The sequence below is a fragment of the Solanum verrucosum genome, unplaced genomic scaffold (genome assembly GCF_900185275.1).
Source record: "Solanum verrucosum unplaced genomic scaffold, falcon-dt-bn FXZP01000079.1, whole genome shotgun sequence".
NCBI classification, from domain to species: Eukaryota; Viridiplantae; Streptophyta; class Magnoliopsida; order Solanales; family Solanaceae; genus Solanum; species Solanum verrucosum.
This window is the reverse complement of record NW_026020368.1, coordinates 1608873-1625692: the sequence shown is the minus strand read 5'-3', so window position 1 is coordinate 1625692 and position 16820 is coordinate 1608873. Positions and strand designations below refer to the sequence as shown.

At 36.6% G+C, this 16820-nt stretch overlaps 1 protein-coding gene and 1 pseudogene across 1 annotated transcript in view; one reads left to right on the top strand and one right to left on the bottom strand.

Moving 5' to 3' along the window:
* LOC125838099 (floral homeotic protein PMADS 2) overlaps positions 1-16820 on the bottom strand; it is a 383162-nt gene that overhangs the window by 135527 nt on the left and 230815 nt on the right. The gene's annotated exons all lie outside the window — the stretch shown is intronic.
* On the top strand, positions 4946-16023 carry LOC125837983 (uncharacterized; annotated as a pseudogene).

Below are 16820 nucleotides of genomic sequence, written 5' to 3'. Positions count from 1 at the left end.
CAACATAGACTCTTGAAAAGCTTTAGAGACTTGCTTTGACTCCCTTCTTGAACTTGTAAACTCAACTCTTAACTTCACTTGACTTGGAAACTAACTCTCCACGAATTAGAATTATGAATTCAAGGTGTTTGATCACATGTTATGGACGAGTTCTTGACGTTTAAATGTACCTTGGAGTGTTGGAAACAACTAGGAAACATAGGTACAATACCTAGGAACATGTATGAAAAAGTGGGGAAGGAATGGGAAAACTTGGTGCTCTGAGAGGCGCGGAGCGCCAGACCTCAAAGGTCAGAAGGATCTGGTTGGGGCTCTGCTAGGGGCGCAGCCCCAAGGGCTGGACCTCAGAGTCCATTTTGGGGCGCGCTGGTTGGCGCGACGCCCCTGCCCTTTTCCCCGAAAACTTGATTTTTCTCATTCATTTTTCCAACTCTAAACCTCCCTTACCTTCAATGGTTTCAACCTCAAATACTAAGGATCATAAAATCCCTCAACATACTAGAGATTCAACTCAAAACACAACCAAATCATGTCTCAAATCAACAAGAACTTCAACAACACAAAAAACAACATCAACAACACAACCAACAACTTCAACAACACACCCAATCTTTTCTTGAAATAATACGAGTTTGGCATGTGGGGGGAAAGACCAACCCCAACACTATGAACTCACATACCTAGTAGGGATCACCCCCGAAGATATCCACGACGATCCTTGACGAAACCTTGCTAGATCTTCTCTTCTCCTGTTCTCTCAAAAGCCCTAACTATCACTCTCACCCTCACTCTCACTTTTTTAAAATGGAACAAAACTAATCCAAAAATCAGTCTAACACAACAATATAGCCAAAAGAATTGGTTAGGGTAAAGACCAAAATACCCTTAAAATTTCTGGACGGATTTCCCTGCCAACTGCCCAAATTCCAAAGGGCATAACTCACTCATACAAACTCGGAATCGAGCAAACTCGACGGCCTTGGAAAGATCATTCCAAGGGATTTCCAAACATACCTATAAATACTTCTAACTCATCCTGAGTTAGGAGTTATGACTGCTCAAAGTCGGCCCAAAAACTCACTTTTTCCCACACTTAACCAAATTTCCAGAATTTTAATTCTTTCCAAAAATAATAAATTCTAAGCCTCGTCATAGCTATTTCAAATTGTCGGATGTTACAGAAAGAATTTTGAGTAATAATCTGAAAACACAAAAAATGTTATGTTTTTAAACATATGAGCTAGTTATATTTTTGGGAGTAGTATTGAGCACCGATATGGGGACTAGTTCAGATAACTCAAAGTCCTCATAAACCATGTAGCCAATATGGGTAGAAAGGGTCATACTTTTTAGATGATTCCTTAATGCTTTTTAGCATAGACTAGTGGATCCACTTAGTAGTATGTTACATACCCTGACAAAGTATAGGACAGTTCTGGCAGTGTTGGCTAGACGTTGTATCATAACATAGCTCATAGTGATGGTTGTCGGTTAGAGAATCTCCCACAGAGTTTATTTCATATTTTCATATACAAACAGAGTTATATTGTATCCTTGCATACAAATTGAGTTATTATTGTATTCTTCAATACATTGAGTTGCCATCTACTATTTTAAAAGCTTTCCATATTTTGCATCTTTTATTGTTGCTTTATCTTGGGTTGAGCAATCCAGAGTTGAGTATCTAGAGTTCAATATCTTATTATTGATTTGAGCACTATTTCTCTAAGTTGAGTTGAACTATTTTTCACAGGGTTGAGTATCTTATTATTGAGTTGAGCCCTATTTCTCTGAGTTGAGTATCTTATCCTTGAGTACTTCTGAGTGAGTAAGTTTGAATATCCTTGAGTATTCCTTGGGTAGTTGAGTTGAGTGAGTTGAGAAGAGGTAAGTATGTTACTTTTCCATCGGTTCAAGCTTATGTATATGCTTTAGAATTCCCCATAAATGCTCGTACAGTCCATATACTGATGCCATTTGGCCTGTATCGTTTCATGATGTAGATACAGATAGCTAGGGTCATCAACAGGCGCTTTGTTGATACCACTTGCAGTTCGAGTTAGCTATGGTGAGCTTTCTTGCTTCCGGAGGATTCCATTTACTTTTCAGTTTAGTCAGGATGTCGTGGGTCTTGTCCCGACTTCCATCTTTTTCACTTAGAGGCTTTATAGATAGACAATAGAGGTTGAGAAGTCTGTTTCATTTATTTTTTAAAATGTTTTAAAGACTTGAGTTTCCTATTTCTAGCGAGTTGATTAAACTATTTTATTTGGAGTTAAACTTTTGAGTTAAAGATTTTGTAATTGAGTTCAATGAATTTTATTCAATTTTAAGATTTGTATGCTTGAGTTAGTCTTCCACTAGTAGTCAGCCAGGATGAGGGTTAGCTTGGGGACAAAAAATGGTTCTCGAGTGTCGGCCATGTCCAGGGTGTAGGCTCGAGTAGTGACACACTCCTTGCTTCTACACCTATGTAGGTTTTGAGCCCGGACCTGTGTGTTCATTCCTCTTCATCTTTCTCTGAGGCTTTCAGAAGATTTTGAGTGGTAGTTGTTTGTCATTCCGGTGGGTCCTCTTGTTCCTTATTTTATGCTTTGTTTTATTCTATTTGAGAAACAAAAACATTGAGACTTGTATTTATTTTTTTAATTTTGTTTTCATCACAAGAGACTTGTACACATGACAACCAGATTTTGAAGGTGTTTTTGTTATTGGCTAAGTTTTTCCCCACTTAATTCACCCGATATGAATTTACATGTAAATAAAGAATGGCTCGGGCCTTAACTTAGAAATTTTCAGAATGTTACATGAATACAAGTGATGTAAGTTTTTTAAATACAAGTGATACAAGAGTGAAGGAATATTAATGCAAAAGTTTTGAATACAAGTGATACAAGAGAGATAGAATACAAATGATATGTTTGATTCCCAAAAATCATGTACTCTTCATCAATCCTAAAATTTACACAATGATGGTAATTAATGGGTTTAATTAACGTAAACATGCTACATTTGAGTAATCAATTGAGTAAGTGCATGCATTTATAGACTTAGAAATTGGAGAGAGAGAAATACAACACGTTGCTATATTTGAGCACCTAAAGACACCTAAAATTTCTTGTTGACAAAATTAAATCACGTGTTCTTAGACATTATTCAAAAAACCCTATGTAAAAAATTCTTAAACACCATTGATAGCCCTAGAGAAAAAAACTATGTATAAAGTCTTAAACAACATTGATAGCGCCCCATAGTGAAACTGAATTCTATACATGTTGAGAAAAATGAATCAGTTAGCTTGTACGACCACTGCAAAGTATATATCCTACTCTATAAAGCTGCCAATTAACAATTGATATTTTCTAACTAATTACACGTATATATCCATATCCCTAACAACTTCTACCAAAATATCTAGCTAAGGTAATGTCCAATCTGCTCTCAACATCTGCTTCAACTTATTCCTGTTTTATCATTCCAACTTAAGCCTACCATAAATACAATTTTTTAGCGGCAATAAATATGCATATTAACAAAAGTGAGGGCAACCATCTTTTAAGAAAATTTCCATATTTCTCTAGGGGGTTTAACCTCCAGATTACCCAAGTCTTTGGTTCAATTTCACAGGATCACAATTCAAACAATTGTTTTTCTTTGGAATCTATCTTTCTTGTTGATTTGCAAGAGTTGGTGTGTTTTTAATTATAGTTAGCTAATATTTAAGAAAATTAGATTTTGATTATAAATTAAACACGTGGATAGGTGTCACTCATTGAAGGGTGCACTGGGGAAATGGAGGGGATCTCACTGAGAAAAACCAAGTCCAAGCTAAGCCTATAAAAGAAATATTTAATGCTAAAGTATTGTAAAAATCTAGGGGGAGGGGAGGGGTTAAAAATTACATGTCTACACTATATAGTGTAAAAAATTTATCTTTCTTGTTGATTTGCAGGAGTTAGTGATATTTTTAATTATAGTTAGACTAATATTTAAGGAAATTAAATTTAAACCATTAATAATTGAACAAGTGGATAGGTGTTACTCGGGAGAGTTGGCAAAACACATTAATAATTGAACAAGAGGATAGGTGTTACTCGGGAGAGTTGGCAAAATAGTCACTCTCAAGACTTAATTGGACATTAAGTCACAAGTCTTGAAAAATTTGTGGTATACCCTTTAATTATGACATCACCCATGTGACCTACGTGGGACATACAAAAGCATTTTCTATGTTTTAATATATACACTTTAGTCCCCCTTCTTTTCAAATAGATATGGAATAATATGTGTATTTTCATTTTTTAAAATTATATTTGAAAAAGAAAAACTCTCAAACAAGAAATCAAAATAGGGGCTCTTTTTCATAATTTTGTTTATACAATGTTATGTGAAATATTTTTTTTGCATGTAATGGTACATATATGTGTGATGATACTTTGTGAAAACCGTAGGTCTTTGAATTTTTATTTCTTTTTTAAAGTTGGTACAAAGAATATATTACATGGTGATTAGAGTTCTTCCTTTTAATTACCAAGATTAAATAGTAATGAAGTATTAAGTTTATGTGCTGGCTTAGACCTTCCTCCCTATCAGATGAATTTAATACAAGTCACTAAGTATTTGATCGCTAGTTTGATAATTTGTATTAACTCTCCTAAACTGAGTAATATATGATTGGATCAATGTAACTAGAGTTCTGATTTTTACTTGACTTAAATTAATTGTAGACTCTCCATCTGAATTAGGTCTGTATACATTTATGGAGTGAATCATCGGTCATTGTATGTGTATATTGTATGAATAGTTCTCCAATCCCATAAAATGGTTGTTCAAGATGCATGAATGTATAGGTATGTGACGAGTTTGAATATAACTATTGAATGTTTATATGACTGCTTGTTTGATTTGATCTATTGTAACTATTATTTTTATTCTCAGATTCAACATGTCTCCTTTTAATCCCCTTATTACTATTTTGGATCATAACAAACTTGAGGGTCCTAATTATGTTGAGTGGAGGAGAAATCTTGACTTTGTGTTAACTGATGAAGAGTATAAATTTGTACTCTATGAGGAATGTCTATTGAAACAAGATGAACAGTCTAGTGATCAGGATAAGGTAGCTTATCAGAAATGACGCAAAACTGATGAGATGGTGCGGTGTTCCATTATGGATTCAATGTCAAATGTGCTGCAACATCATCCGTCATTAAGTTTTGAAATTTTGGAAACTCTCAAACAAGTGTTTGTTGACTAGGGTCAATCAGATAAGTAGACTGCCATGAGATATCTCTTAAACACTAACATGGTTGAAGACACTCCTGTTAGAGACCATGTTCTGAAGATGATAGGTCTTCTGAATGAACTAGAGGTCTTGGGGGATGAAATTGACAACAACTCCCAAGTTGAGATGATATTGTAGTCTCTACTTGACAGTTTTCAACAGTTTTTCCTAAATTATAATGTGAATAAGATGAATCTATGTTTGGCTCAATTGTTGAATGAGCTGCAGGCAACAAAGATAATTGTCAAAGAATCGACATCATCTATGACACTGTATGTTGAGAAAGGTTGTGTCACGCCCTGAGCCTACACCCTGGATGTGGCCGGCACTCGAAGACCATTGATGGCCTCAAACGAACCCTTGGCATGGCTTACATAACTAAGCGGAAGACTATATGCAATAAGAAAGAAATTCAAATGCTAAACAACTTAACTGTCTCAAACTGAAGTCATAATGTTTTGAAAATAACATTTAACTTAGCCTAAATGACAGCTCAAGTCTGAACATAAATGTCACGCCCCGAGCCTACACCCTGGACGTGGCCGGCACTCGAAGACCATTGCTGGTCCCCAAGCGAACCCTCATCCTGGCTGACTCCAAGCGGAATACTAACTTAAGCATACAAGAGCTTAAAACTGAATAAGAGTTTATAAACTCAACTTTATAAATCTTTAACTCAAAAGAAAACTCTGTATAATAGAATATATATACAACTCGCCATAAAAGGCAACTTTAGTCTTCAAAACATTTAACAAAATAAATGAAGAGACTTCTGAAACTCTATTGTCTATCTATGAAGCCTCTAACTGATAAAGATGGAAGCCGGGACAAGACCCACGACCTCCTAACAACTGATACAACTGAAAGGTAAATGAAATCCTCCGGAAGCAAAGAGGCTTGTCATAGCTAACTGGAACTCCCGGATGTATCAACGAATCTCTTGTTGATGATCCTGAATACCTGTGTCTGCATCATAAAAAGATGCAGGCCAAATGGCTCAGTACGTGGAATGTACGAGTATGTAAGCTGGAAAGCTAAACAACATAGGCTAGAAGAAAAACTGGAATAAATTGAATAACTTACCTCTTTTCAAACTTTCTCAACTCAAGGAATACTCAAAACTACTCAAACTTACTCAACTCAGAAGATAGATACTGGACTCAGAGACAGATACTCAACTCAAAGATATATACTCAACTCAAAGATAGATACTCAACTCAAGGATATATACTTAACTCAGGATATATACTTAACTCAAAGATAGATACTCAACTCAAGGATATATACTTAACTCCGGATATATACTTAACTCAAAGATACTTAACTCAAGGATACTCGACTCTTGAATAACTGAACTCAACCTGACTGACTTCTTTCAATATAAGGCAATTTAAAACAAGTGCGATATAAAGAAAGACTGTTTAAAACATGCTATAAACTCTGAGTGTATACAAGGATACAATAAGCCTGAGATGTATATAGAAATACAATTGAACTGATGTATATAAAATACAATAATTTCTGTGTATGAAAATACAATAACTGCTGTGGGAGTTTCTCTAACCGACAACCATCACATAAGAGCTATAGTGATGATACAGCGATCGACCTCACGCTGCCAGAGCATCTTATACCCGGCCAAAGGTATAAGACCTGAACTGCCTAATGGATCCACTAGTCTAATCTGAAAAGGATTCATCTAAAAAGTATGATCCTTTTCTACCCATGGTGGCTAACATGGTTCTATGGGGGCTGTGGGTTCTTTGAACGCTCCCCCAATTCGGTGCTCAATACTACTCCCAAAAATGTACTGGCTCTTATGTTTTTAAAACATATTTATTCCTGCTGATATGAGATAATTACTCAAAAACTAGCCCGAAGGCTCTTTTGGAAATCTAAGTTTCCAACCTTGTTTAAATGTAAAAACATTTCTTTAAAACTTCTTTGGGAATACATAGTTCCCTAATAACTTTGAGAAATGAACTCAACTCTTGACTCTTGACTCTTGACTTAACTTGAAACTCGATACTCTTTACTCGACTTGAAACTATATGCTCTTTACTCTTTACTAAACTTGAAACTTGAAACTCTTTACTTAGCTTGAAACTCTATACTCTTTGCTTGACTTGAAATTCTATACTTAACTAGGAACTTGAGCCTTAGAATGAAGTTAAAACGATCAATGAAGACTCTTGGAAAACCTTAAAGACTTGTTTTGACTTACTTACTTCTAAGCTTGACTTCACTTGACTTGGAAACTAACTTCACTTGACTTTGAAACTAACTTCACTTGACTTGGAAACTAACTTCACTTGATTTGGAAACTAACTTCACTTGACTTTGAAACTAACTTCACTTGACTTGGATTATGGGTTCAAGGACTTGATTGGTGTTTGGAAGGACCTCATGATGTTTAGGAATGATTTAGGAATGATTTGGAACAACCAAACTTAAGAAAATTTTTGAGAATAAATTCTGAAAACAGTGGAGTCCGCGTCTTGTCCGCGACGCGGAGCAGATTTTGTTCACAGAGGGAACAAGTCCGCGACACGGACTTGTTTCATGTAAGAAGCCCGACTTTTCTCCTTCATTTTTTCCAACTCTAAACTCTCTAACTTCAAGGGTTCTAGCCCCAATCACTTAGAAACATAAAATCCCTCAACATTCAATAGAATTCAACTCAAAACCCCAACCGAAACAAGTCCCAAATCATCAAGAATCTCAACAACAATACCAGCTATAATTTCAACAACAACAACTAACAACTTTAACAACTTCAACCACAACAACTCACAACTTTAACAACAAAACCAATCCTTTCTTAATGAATAAAAAGGGTTAGGTGTGTGGGGGAAAGGATCACCCAACACTAAAAGCTCACATACCTGATTAGGGATCACCCCCGACGAAAATCCACAACGATCCTTAGCTTCTTCTTCTCTTTCTCCTCTTCTTTTCCTCTTCTTTCTCTCTTATCTTCCAAGCCCTAACTCTCACTCTTACTCTCACTCTTTAAAATGGGACAAAAATGATCCAAACATCAGTCTAACACCTCAATATAACCCAAAGAAAAGATTAGGTAAAAGACCAAAATACCCTTAAAATTTTCGGACTAAACAAACTGCACTGTGCGACTGTGCGACTGTGCCAACAACCCAACTTCCAAAGGGCATAAGTCACTCATACGAACTCGGAATCAAGCAAACTCGGCGGCGTTGGAAAGATCATTCCAAGGGCTTTCCAGACATAACTGGAAATTCGCCTAAATCATTTTGAGCTAGGAGATACGACTGCTCAAAGTTGACCAAAAACTCACTTTTTTCCATAGCCAAATTTTCCAGATTCTTTCCAAAATGACTATTTCCAATTCAACTCTTCTTGGAACTCAATGTGCTACACCTAGGGACCTTAACTTAACACTCAAGAAATTTTTATTCCTCGGTAAAATCCCACTCCACATGAAGGATGGCTCGAGTCTTAGTTCGAAAATTCTCTGGGGTGTTACAATATCTCCCCCTTGGAATCATTCGTCCTCGAATGACGGCTAGTCTTGGTATGGAAGGGTCTACTCTTACTAAGGTCTGCGTCTAATGGTCTGCTCTTACCATATTCAAGCTTAACCCAAATCCTTAGGTTCGGATTCTATACCTCTCTATAGGGAATCTTATCCCAAGACTATAACTCTTTAACACCACATTAAAGCTTAGTATTCTAACACTCCATGGACTCTTACTAACCACTCCTTTAGATCCAACTAAGGGCTCTCATTTGAATATTTCTCATAGTAAAACCTCATCCCTTTTTTTCCTCAGTGTTAAAAAAAAACTTAAATGGAACTATCCCACCATCACAACACGATAAGAACATCAACCTCCTCTTTTTAACACCACTCCATTTCTAAAATGGCCTCTGAAAAGATATCTCGCAAACTCTTTGAATTCATTACCATCTTAATCTAAAACACTTGACTCCATTTCTCATCTTGACATCTCCCCCTTAGGTCTAAAGCTAACACTTGAAAGCTATGGACCTATTCCACATATTTAACTTGTTTACCTCTTCTTTTAATCTAACACTTGGGAGAAATTTATCTCATGCCTACCAAACTCTCTATAAGCGGTGCTAAGTCCTCTTTCAAAGGTGTTTCCTTTAACTTCTTCTGGTTACATACACTCTCGGTACACCTCTTAACGCTTTGTTACTCTGGTGACTTAATCACACTTCATTGCCCTTATCTAAAGGTTAGGGTCTCTCACTTGTACCACTCATATTTATTGCGACTAATCACCTTAATTCCTCACTTACTCTATGTCAAGTCTACTAGATCAAATCTCAAGACTAGCATCATCACTCTCATGTTGCCATTTCTTTGGTCAAGACACTCATCTCAAATTCAAGCTTAAGGTTTATGACTAAACCCGAATATTAATATGATTGCTCGCTTACTACACTAACTTACAAATACTAGGTACAAATTCAGAAACTCTCGTCCACTAGGACCTTATGGCCAATAGTCAAACCTCACCTCTTAGTATTCATACTCACAATTTACTATCATATTTCCCTTCACAACTTGAGTACTATTTACTCATTCACTATACATCAATGCCCAATAATTCTATACCACTTGAATGTTATGGGACCTCCCTCAAAATCATAAGCCTAGCGTAGATCTAACACCTCATGAATACTCTGCTTTCTTTTTTCAACACTCGCACTTGGTCATTTTCTACACAATAACACTTCATCACTAACTCCTATCTAGCTACAACACACTCTTCCTCTTATGATGTAATCTTCACAACTCATCACTTCTTAGTCTACCCATAAGGGACAACTCCTCATTCATAACTTACTGGGTGCATGACTACAATAACATAGCTTGCCTCATCACTATCTCCCTTACTTAAATTACTAAACTTCTGTATATTTTTCTCTCCAACTCTAGGCTCTTTCTCTACTACTGCTCATGATCTCGTAACTCATGCTACTCTTTCGGGTGAAAATCATACCCAAGCTCTAAACATACCTCCTCGTAAGGATCTCAGCTGAAACAATACTTAGAGAAGAAAGTACAACTCACTTTTATCTCAAATGCACGATTCATATGAAGGCATTACTCTGAAACTGAACACTTAACTTACTCTTGGGCTTCTCTTAAGCCCCTCTGAATCCTCATGACTTTCTCAAGACTCTTGCTAAGAACAACTCATCGACAAAGAACTGACTCTGCTTTTCAACCACCTCCAGTATGATGGGTAGTTGAAAGATTCTAAGAACGCACGAGTTAGATTAGATCTCCATGACTTAGCTCTATTGCACGATTAAGAGTGTGAAAAAAAAAGGGAGACTTTTCTTAAATGTCTGTAGTCCCTCATTTATAGAAGTGGGGCCCTCACAACCATAAACAAGATCTTACTGACACGGCTTCATAGACACCCTAGGACACTTGAACTCTGTGCTCTGATACCAAGTTTGTCACGCCCCGAGCCTACACCCTGGACGTGGCCGGCACTCGAAGACCATTGCTGGTCCCCAAGCGAACCCTCATCCTGGCTGACTCCAAGCGGAATACTAACTTAAGCATACAAGAGCTTAAAACTGAATAAGAGTTTATAAACTCAACTTTATAAATCTTTAACTCAAAAGAAAACTCTGTATAATAGAATATATATACAACTCGCCATAAAAGGCAACTTTAGTCTTCAAAACATTTAACAAAATAAATGAAGAGACTTCTGAAACTCTATTGTCTATCTATGAAGCCTCTAACTGATAAAGATGGAAGCCGGGACAAGACCCACGACCTCCTAACAACTGATACAACTGAAAGGTAAATGAAATCCTCCGGAAGCAAAGAGGCTTGTCATAGCTAACTGGAACTCCCGGATGTATCAACGAATCTCTTGTTGATGATCCTGAATACCTGTGTCTGCATCATAAAAAGATGCAGGCCAAATGGCTCAGTACGTGGAATGTACGAGTATGTAAGCTGGAAAGCTAAACAACATAGGCTAGAAGAAAAACTGGAATAAATTGAATAACTTACCTCTTTTCAAACTTTCTCAACTCAAGGAATACTCAAAACTACTCAAACTTACTCAACTCAGAAGATAGATACTGGACTCAGAGACAGATACTCAACTCAAAGATATATACTCAACTCAAAGATAGATACTCAACTCAAGGATATATACTTAACTCAGGATATATACTTAACTCAAAGATAGATACTCAACTCAATGATATATACTTAACTCAGGATATATACTTAACTCAAAGATACTTAACTCAAGGATACTCGACTCTTGAATAACTGAACTCAACCTGACTGACTTCTTTCAATATAAGGCAATTTAAAACAAGTGCGATATAAAGAAAGACTGTTTAAAACATGCTATAAACTCTGAGTGTATACAAGGATACAATAAGCCTGAGATGTATATAGAAATACAATTGAACTGATGTATATAAAATACAATAATTTCTGTGTATGAAAATACAATAACTGCTGTGGGAGTTTCTCTAACCGACAACCATCACATAAGAGCTATAGTGATGATACAGCGATCGACCTCACGCTGCCAGAGCATCTTATACCCGGCCAAAGGTATAAGACCTGAACTGCCTAATGGATCCACTAGTCTAATCTGAAAAGGATTCATCTAAAAAGTATGATCCTTTTCTACCCATGGTGGCTAACATGGTTCTATGGGGGCTGTGGGTTCTTTGAACGCTCCCCCAATTCGGTGCTCAATACTACTCCCAAAAATGTACTGGCTCTTATGTTTTTAAAACATATTTATTCCTGCTGATATGAGATAATTACTCAAAAACTAGCCCGAAGGCTCTTTTGGAAATCTCAGTTTCCAACCTTGTTTAAATGTAAAAACATTTCTTTAAAACTTCTTTGGGAATACATAGTTCCCTAATAACTTTGAGAAATGAACTCAACTCTTGACTCTTGACTCTTGACTTAACTTGAAACTCGATACTCTTTACTCGACTTGAAACTATATGCTCTTTACTCTTTACTAAACTTGAAACTTGAAACTCTTTACTTAGCTTGAAACTCTATACTCTTTGCTTGACTTGAAATTCTATACTTAACTAGGAACTTGAGCCTTAGAATGAAGTTAAAACGATCAATGAAGACTCTTGGAAAACCTTAAAGACTTGTTTTGACTTACTTACTTCTAAGCTTGACTTCACTTGACTTGGAAACTAACTTCACTTGACTTTGAAACTAACTTCACTTGACTTGGAAACTAACTTCACTTGACTTTGAAACTAACTTCACTTGACTTGGATTATGGGTTCAAGGACTTGATTGGTGTTTGGAAGGACCTCATGATGTTTAGGAATGATTTAGGAATGATTTGGAACAACCAAACTTAAGAAAATTTTTGAGAATAAATTCTGAAAACAGTGGAGTCCGCGTCTTGTCCGCGACACGGACTTGTTTCATGTAAGAAGCCCGACTTTTCTCCTTCATTTTTTCCAACTCTAAACTCTCTAACTTCAAGGGTTCTAGCCCCAATCACTTAGAAACATAAAATCCCTCAACATTCAATAGAATTCAACTCAAAACCCCAACCGAAACAAGTCCCAAATCATCAAGAATCTCAACAACAATACCAGCTATAATTTCAACAACAACAACTAACAACTTTAACAACTTCAACCACAACAACTCACAACTTTAACAACAAAACCAATCCTTTCTTAATGAATAAAAGGGGTTAGGTGTGTGGGGGAAAGGATCACCCAACACTAAAAGCTCACATACCTGATTAGGGATCACCCCCGACGAAAATCCACAACGATCCTTAGCTTCTTCTTCTCTTTCTCCTCTTCTTTTCCTCTTCTTTCTCTCTTATCTTCCAAGCCCTAACTCTCACTCTTACTCTCACTCTTTAAAATGGGACAAAAATGATCCAAACATCAGTCTAACACCTCAATATAACCCAAAGAAAAGATTAGGTAAAAGACCAAAATACCCTTAAAATTTTCGGACTAAACAAACTGCACTGTGCGACTGTGCGACTGTGCCAACAACCCAACTTCCAAAGGGCATAAGTCACTCATACGAACTCGGAATCAAGCAAACTCGGCGGCGTTGGAAAGATCATTCCAAGGGCTTTCCAGACATAACTGGAAATTCGCCTAAATCATTTTGAACTAGGAGATACGACTGCTCAAAGTTGACCAAAAACTCACTTTTTTCCATAGCCAAATTTTCCAGATTCTTTCCAAAATGACTATTTCCAATTCAACTCTTCTTGGAACTCAATGTGCTACACCTAGGGACCTTAACTTAACACTCAAGAAATTTTTATTCCTCGGTAAAATCCCACTCCACATGAAAGATGGCTCGAGTCTTAGTTCGAAAATTCTCTGGGGTGTTACAATAAACCAATAACAAAATGATTACGAATGAACAAACATATGTCTGACTATCTATGAAGCCTCTAAAACAACGGAGATGGATGTCATGACAGGTCCACAACATCCTAATGAACTATCTAATACTGAAAGTAAACAAAAGGAATCCTCCGGAATGCAAACAGGCTCGCCAACAGACTCTGAACTGTTCACTGGATCAACGATGCACTGGATGCCGATCATAGTGACCTGCGTCTGCATCATAATATGATGCAGGCCAACTGGCATCAGTATATTGAATGTACGAGTATGCGAGTTGGAATACTACAACAAGATATAGGCTTGAAAAGATTCTGAAAGGAAACACTTACCTGGCTCTTCTCAACTTCTGAATAACTTAACTCGAATATAAAGCAATAAAGCACATGCAATATATATAAAGCTTATAAAACAGTTTCAACCAACTTAGTTCGTTAAAGAAAACGCAATTACAAACTGAACTTTACTTATATAAGAAAATAATATGGTTTTGTTCAGAGATTCTCTAACCGACAACCACTACTATGAGCCTAAGTAGTGATACAACATTTTTACCATCACGCTGCCAGACTGTCCTATACTTTACCGTGATATAGAACTACTTAACTTAGTGGATCCACTAGCTTAACTTATATGATCATCTAAAATGCATGACCCATTAATACCCATGATGGCTACATGGTTTATGGAGACTTGAGTTAATATGAACTCGCCACCCCATATCGGTGCTCAACACTACTCCCAAAAATATACTTAGCTAATATGTTTTAAAACAACTTCTTTCTTTGGTTTGAGATAATTACTCAAAACTTAGCTTAAAAGGTCTTTTGGAATCGATGTTTCCTTTGCTTGCTCAAATGTGAAAATATTTATATACTCTTTGGGAATACTTACCCTTATAGCTTTTTGATAAATGAATTCAAATCTTTACTCTTTGCTTAACTTGAAACTTAAGTCTTAAAACAAAGTTAAAACGTTTGTTAATGACTTTCGAAAAGTTTAAAAGCTTTGCTTGACTTGCTTCTTAACTTCTAAACTTTGACTCTTAACTTCTCTTGACTTTGATCCTAACTTTTCTTGAATTGGATTATGGATTCAAGGTTCATGATCTCATGTATATGGATGATTTCATGATATTTAGATGTACCTTAGAGTGTTGGAATCAACTAGAAAACATAGGTACATTACTAAGTAACAAGTACGAAAGGATGGGGGAAGAATGGGAAGAACTAGCTTCCACGACGCTCTGAGAGGCGCGGGGCGCCAGCCCTTGAGATCCAGGGACCAAGTTGGGGCGCTCTGGCTGGTGCGTCACCCCAGAGCCCCACATTCAGGGACTGCTTTGGGGAGTACTGGCTGGCGCGACGCCCCACCCCCTTCCCCAGGTGGTTGGCGACTTTTCTTCTCCGTTTTTCAACTCTAAACCCTCTAAACTTCAATGGTTCTTTCCCCAAACACTTAGGATCATTTATACCCTCAATATATGATAAATTCAAACCGAAATTACACTCGGAAACATGAATCAAATCTCAAGAAACTTCAACAAAATAACCCACAAGAATTCAAACGAATTTCATCAAGAACTCAAAGAATTTACTTTCAAATCACACATATTTTGCTGTAATGAATCGTGATTGGCACGTGGGTGAATTAACCCAACTCTATGTGATCTCTCATACCTTGCAGGGATCACCCCCGACGAAAACCACAAGCTATCCTTGACGAAGTCGACGAATCTTCCTTCCTCTTCTCCTTTCTCCTCTTTTCTGTTTTCTCCAAGCCCTAGCGTAAACTCTAACTTTTCTAAACTGACCAAAATCTGTCTTTACCCCAATTAATCTCCTAAAAACGAATTAGAAAAATTAGGTAAGGAAAACACTAAACTACCCTTCTAAAATCCGGATTAGACTTTCCTTAATCCAACAACCCAACTTCCAAATGGCATAACTTACTCATATGAACTCGGAATCGCGCAAACTTGGCGGCGTTGGAAAGATCATTCCAAGAGCTTTCCAACCATATCTGTAAGTACACCTAAATTATCTTGAGCTATGAGTTATGGTCGTTTGAAGTTGACCAAAACTCAACTTTTCCTAACTGAATCCAGAATTTCTTTCTTTCCAAAAATGACTATTTCCAATTATTAGCTTCTTCCTAGTTATTTCAAATTGCGAGATGTTACAGGTTCTACTTCTAAACCGCAAGGTGGACAGAAGAAGAAAAAGGCTCACAAAACTAAGGCAATAGCACCACCAACTGGGGGCATGATAAAACCTAAGGGCAAGTGTTTTCATTGCAAGATGCCAAACCATTAGAAGGCGCATTGTCCAGTTTTCTTAGACAAGAAGAAAACCAATCCATGTAACTCACTTTCACTATTCTTTGAAACATATTTAGAGGTTGTTTATACCAATTCATGGTATGTAGCCTCAGGATCCACTGACCATATCTACACTACTTTGTAGGGGTTTCAAGAAACTTGCAAGCTGATTAGAGGTGAAGTTAGCGTTTCTCATGCAGATGGTTCAACAACTCTACTTTTAGCAATAGAAAATATCTCTATTTTTTTGTTTGATAGTAGTAGAGTTTTAATTTTAAATCCGACCGGTAGATTTATGAATCTGGTTCATGAAATAAGTTAAGTATTGCTCTAAAAGAAACTAATCACTGAATCAAATTCGTCAGTAATATAGTTTATTCATTAGTACATGTAATCCTGACATGGGCAATTACATAAGTGTTTAATGGGGAATTTCGAAATTCAAATAGAGGAGTGCAATTACGAATTTCTAGTGGAATGATTTGTAATTTATTATGGTAAGAATAATTCAAATTAATTATTTGAAATTATTTCCACAATAGGAAGCCTCGGTAATTAATTATGTGGTCCCTACGGTGCCCGTATTTAACTAGAACTCAGAATCCTATTTTCTAGTAGAAGAAGGAAAAGTAGTGTGCAATTTTTTTCAAGAAAGAAAAGAAACGTGTGTTTCTCTTCTTGAAGGAAAAGGATTTGTATTTTCTTCTCCTTTTTGGACTGGGAAGAAATCTTTATAAGTAAGGATTCTTTTAATCTAGAAAGACATTCAGTTTTCTGTATGATAGTTGCCCA